The sequence below is a fragment of the Engystomops pustulosus genome, chromosome 1 (genome assembly GCF_040894005.1).
Source record: "Engystomops pustulosus chromosome 1, aEngPut4.maternal, whole genome shotgun sequence".
NCBI lineage: Eukaryota > Metazoa > Chordata > Amphibia > Anura > Leptodactylidae > Engystomops > Engystomops pustulosus.
The window spans coordinates 173,047,110-173,053,109 of NC_092411.1; positions in this window are offsets into that span (position 1 = coordinate 173,047,110).

Consider the following 6,000-nt stretch of genomic DNA (forward strand, 5'->3'; position numbering starts at 1 on the left):
ATCTCATAGAGAAACTAACACAATTTTCAGGTTCAAAAAGGTCAACGGAACTTGGGATTCCCAGCCAGTCTCCCATGCTGGTACTTGCCAAGCCTTAAGCTGCATTTCTGCTGCGATCTGACGAGAGCAGGCACATTCAGCTTAGAATGGCCGTTGACAGCAGCTGTTCAATTTGAACCTTCTTTTACCATCTTTGACAGAGAAACTAACACAATTTTCAGATTCAAAAAGGTCAACGGAACTTGGGATTCCCAGCCAGTCTCCCATGCTGGTACTTTCCAAGCCTTAAGCTGCATTGCTGCTGCGATCTGACGAGAGCAGGCACATTCAGCTTAGAATGGCCGTTGACAGCAGGTGTTCAATTTGAACCTTCTTTTACTATCTCATAGAGAAACTAACACAATTTTCAGGTTCAAAAAGGTCAGCGGAACTTGGGATTCCCAGCCAGTCTCCCATGCTGGTACTTGCAAAGCCTTAAGCTGCATTGCTGCTGCGATCTGACGAGAGCAGGCACATTCAGCTTAGAATGGCCGTTGACAGCAGCTGTTCAATTTGAACCTTCTTTTACCATCTTTGACAGAGAAACTAACACAATTTTCAGGTTCAAAAAGGTCAATGGAACTTGGGATTCCCAGCCAGTCTCCCATGCTGGGACTTGCCAAGCCTTAAGCAGCATTGCTGCTGCGATCTGACGAGAGCAGGCCCATTCAGCTTAGAATGGCCGTTGACAGCAGCTATTCAATTTGAACATTCTTTTACCATCTTTGACAGAGAAACTAACACAATTTTCAGGTTCAAAGAAGTCAACAGAACTTGGGATTCCCAGCCAGTCTCCCATGCTGGTACTTGCCAAGCCTTAAGCTGCATTGCTGCTGCGATCTGATGAGAGCAGGCACATTCAGCTTAGAATGGCCGATGACAGCAGCCGTTCAATTTGAACCTTCTTTTACTATCTCATAGAGAAACTAACACAATTTTCAGGTTCAAAAAGTTCAACGGAACTTGGGATTCCCAGCCAGTCTCCCATGCTGGTACTTGCCAAGCCTTAAGCTGCATTGCTGCTGCGATCTGACGAGAGCAGGCACATTCAGCTTAGAATGGCCGTTGACAGCAGCTGTTCAATTTGAACCTTCTTTTACTATCTCATAGAGAAACTAACACAATTTTCAGGTTCAAAAAGGTCAACGGAACTTGGGATTCCCAGCCAGTCTCCCATGCTGGTACTTGCCAAGCCTTAAGCTGCATTGCTGCTGCGATCTGACGAGAGCAGGCACATTCAGCTTAGAATGGCCGTTGACAGCAGCTGTTCAATTTGAACCTTCTTTTACTATCTCATAGAGAAACTAACACAATTTTCAGGTTCAAAAAGGTCAACGGAACTTGGGATTCCCAGCCAGTCTCCCATGCTGGTACTTGCCAAGCCTTAAGCTGCATTTCTGCTGCGATCTGACGAGAGCAGGCACATTCAGCTTAGAATGGCCGTTGACAGCAGCTGTTCAATTTGAACCTTCTTTTACCATCTTTGACAGAGAAACTAACACAATTTTCAGATTCAAAAAGGTCAACGGAACTTGGGATTCCCAGCCAGTCTCCCATGCTGGTACTTTCCAAGCCTTAAGCTGCATTGCTGCTGCGATCTGACGAGAGCAGGCACATTCAGCTTAGAATGGCCGTTGACAGCAGGTGTTCAATTTGAACCTTCTTTTACTATCTCATAGAGAAACTAACACAATTTTCAGGTTCAAAAAGGTCAGCGGAACTTGGGATTCCCAGCCAGTCTCCCATGCTGGTACTTGCCAAGCCTTAAGCTGCATTGCTGCTGCGATCTGACGAGAGCAGGCACATTCAGCTTAGAATGGCCGTTGACAGCAGCTGTTCAATTTGAACCTTCTTTTACTATCTCATAGAGAAACTAACACAATTTTCAGGTTCAAAAAGGTCAATGGAACTTGGAATTCCCAGCCAGTCTCCCATGCTGGTACTTGCCAAGCCTTAAGCTGCATTTCTGCTGCGATCTGACGAGAGCAGGCACATTCAGCTTAGAATGGCCGTTGACAGCAGCTGTTCAATTTGAACCTTCTTTTACCATCTTTGACAGAGAAACTAACACAATTTTCAGATTCAAAAAGGTCAACGGAACTTGGGATTCCCAGCCAGTCTCCCATGCTGGTACTTGCCAAGCCTTAAGCTGCATTGCTGCTGCGATCTGACGAGAGCAGGCACATTCAGCTTAGAATGGCCGTTGACAGCAGGTGTTCAATTTGAACCTTCTTTTACTATCTCATAGAGAAACTAACACAATTTTCAGGTTCAAAAAGGTCAATGGAACTTGGGATTCCCAGCCAGTCTCCCATGCTGGTACTTGCCAAGCCTTAAGCTGCATTGCTGCTGCGATCTGACGAGAGCAGGCACATTCAGCTTAGAATGGCCATTGACAGCAGCTGTTCAATTTGAACCTTCTTTTACTATCTCATAGAGAAACTAACACAATTTTCAGGTTCAAAAAGTTCAACGGAACTTGGGATTCCCAGCCAGTCTCCCATGCTGGTACTTGCAAAGCCTTAAGCTGCATTGCTGCTGCGATCTGACGAGAGCAGGCACATTCAGCTTAGAATGGCCGTTGACAGCAGCTGTTCAATTTGAACCTTCTTTTACCATCTTTGACAGAGAAACTAACACAATTTTCAGGTTCAAAAAGGTCAATGGAACTTGGGATTCCCAGCCAGTCTCCCATGCTGGGACTTGCCAAGCCTTAAGCAGCATTGCTGCTGCGATCTGACGAGAGCAGGCCCATTCAGCTTAGAATGGCCGTTGACAGCAGCTATTCAATTTGAACATTCTTTTACCATCTTTGACAGAGAAACTAACACAATTTTCAGGTTCAAAGAGGTCAACAGAACTTGGGATTCCCAGCCAGTCTCCCATGCTGGTACTTGCCAAGCCTTAAGCTGCATTGCTGCTGCGATCTGATGAGAGCAGGCACATTCAGCTTAGAATGGCCGATGACAGCAGCCGTTCAATTTGAACCTTCTTTTACTATCTCATAGAGAAACTAACACAATTTTCAGGTTCAAAAAGTTCAACGGAACTTGGGATTCCCAGCCAGTCTCCCATGCTGGTACTTGCCAAGCCTTAAGCTGCATTGCTGCTGCGATCTGACGAGAGCAGGCACATTCAGCTTAGAATGGCCGTTGACAGCAGCTGTTCAATTTGAACCTTCTTTTACTATCTCATAGAGAAACTAACACAATTTTCAGGTTCAAAAAGGTCAACGGAACTTGGGATTCCCAGCCAGTCTCCCATGCTGGTACTTGCCAAGCCTTAAGCTGCATTTCTGCTGCGATCTGACGAGAGCAGGCACATTCAGCTTAGAATGGCCGTTGACAGCAGCTGTTCAATTTGAACCTTCTTTTACCATCTTTGACAGAGAAACTAACACAATTTTCAGATTCAAAAAGGTCAACGGAACTTGGGATTCCCAGCCAGTCTCCCATGCTGGTACTTTCCAAGCCTTAAGCTGCATTGCTGCTGCGATCTGACGAGAGCAGGCACATTCAGCTTAGAATGGCCGTTGACAGCAGGTGTTCAATTTGAACCTTCTTTTACTATCTCATAGAGAAACTAACACAATTTTCAGGTTCAAAAAGGTCAGCGGAACTTGGGATTCCCAGCCAGTCTCCCATGCTGGTACTTGCCAAGCCTTAAGCTGCATTGCTGCTGCGATCTGACGAGAGCAGGCACATTCAGCTTAGAATGGCCGTTGACAGCAGCTGTTCAATTTGAACCTTCTTTTACTATCTCATAGAGAAACTAACACAATTTTCAGGTTCAAAAAGTTCAACGGAACTTGGGATTCCCAGCCAGTCTCCCATGCTGGTACTTGCAAAGCCTTAAGCTGCATTGCTGCTGCGATCTGACGAGAGCAGGCACATTCAGCTTAGAATGGCCGTTGACAGCAGCTGTTCAATTTGAACCTTCTTTTACCATCTTTGACAGAGAAACTAACACAATTTTCAGGTTCAAAAAGGTCAATGGAACTTGGGATTCCCAGCCAGTCTCCCATGCTGGGACTTGCCAAGCCTTAAGCAGCATTGCTGCTGCGATCTGACGAGAGCAGGCCCATTCAGCTTAGAATGGCCGTTGACAGCAGCTATTCAATTTGAACATTCTTTTACCATCTTTGACAGAGAAACTAACACAATTTTCAGGTTCAAAGAGGTCAACAGAACTTGGGATTCCCAGCCAGTCTCCCATGCTGGTACTTGCCAAGCCTTAAGCTGCATTGCTGCTGCGATCTGATGAGAGCAGGCACATTCAGCTTAGAATGGCCGTTGACAGCAGCTGTTCAATTTGAACCTTCTTTTACTATCTCATAGAGAAACTAACACAATTTTCAGGTTCAAAAAGTTCAACGGAACTTGGGATTCCCAGCCAGTCTCCCATGCTGGTACTTGCCAAGCCTTAAGCTGCATTGCTGCTGCGATCTGACGAGAGCAGGCACATTCAGCTTAGAATGGCCGTTGACAGCAGCTGTTCAATTTGAACCTTCTTTTACTATCTCATAGAGAAACTAACACAATTTTCAGGTTCAAAAAGGTCAATGGAACTTGGAATTCCCAGCCAGTCTCCCATGCTGGTACTTGCCAAGCCTTAAGCTGCATTTCTGCTGCGATCTGACGAGAGCAGGCACATTCAGCTTAGAATGGCCGTTGACAGCAGCTGTTCAATTTGAACCTTCTTTTACCATCTTTGACAGAGAAACTAACACAATTTTCAGATTCAAAAAGGTCAACGGAACTTGGGATTCCCAGCCAGTCTCCCATGCTGGTACTTGCCAAGCCTTAAGCTGCATTGCTGCTGCGATCTGACGAGAGCAGGCACATTCAGCTTAGAATGGCCGTTGACAGCAGGTGTTCAATTTGAACCTTCTTTTACTATCTCATAGAGAAACTAACACAATTTTCAGGTTCAAAAAGGTCAACGGAACTTGGGATTCCCAGCCAGTCTCCCATGCTGGTACTTGCCAAGCCTTAAGCTGCATTGCTGCTGCGATCTGACGAGAGCAGGCACATTCAGCTTAGAATGGCCGTTGACAGCAGCTGTTCAATTTGAACCTTCTTTTACTATCTCATAGAGAAACTAACACAATTTTCAGGTTCAAAAAGTTCAACGGAACTTGGGATTCCCAGCCAGTCTCCCATGCTGGTACTTGCCAAGCCTTAAGCTGCATTGCTGCTGCGATCTGACGAGAGCAGGCACATTCAGCTTAGAATGGCCGTTGACAGCAGCTGTTCAATTTGAACCTTCTTTTACCATCTTTGACAGAGAAACTAACACAATTTTCAGGTTCAAAAAGGTCAATGGAACTTGGGATTCCCAGCCAGTCTCCCATGCTGGGACTTGCCAAGCCTTAAGCAGCATTGCTGCTGCGATCTGACGAGAGCAGGCCCATTCAGCTTAGAATGGCCGTTGACAGCAGCTATTCAATTTGAACATTCTTTTACCATCTTTGACAGAGAAACTAACACAATTTTCAGGTTCAAAGAGGTCAACAGAACTTGGGATTCCCAGCCAGTCTCCCATGCTGGTACTTGCCAAGCCTTAAGCTGCATTGCTGCTGCGATCTGATGAGAGCAGGCACATTCAGCTTAGAATGGCCGTTGACAGCAGCCGTTCAATTTGAACCTTCTTTTACTATCTCATAGAGAAACTAACACAATTTTCAGGTTCAAAAAGTTCAACGGAACTTGGGATTCCCAGCCAGTCTCCCATGCTGGTACTTGCCAAGCCTTAAGCTGCATTGCTGCTGCGATCTGACGAGAGCAGGCACATTCAGCTTAGAATGGCCGTTGACAGCAGGTGTTCAATTTGAACCTTCTTTTACTATCTCATAGAGAAACTAACACAATTTTCAGGTTCAAAAAGGTCAACGGAACTTGAAATTCCCAGCCAGTCTCCCATGCTGGTACTTGCCAAGCCTTAAGCTGCATTGCTGCTGCG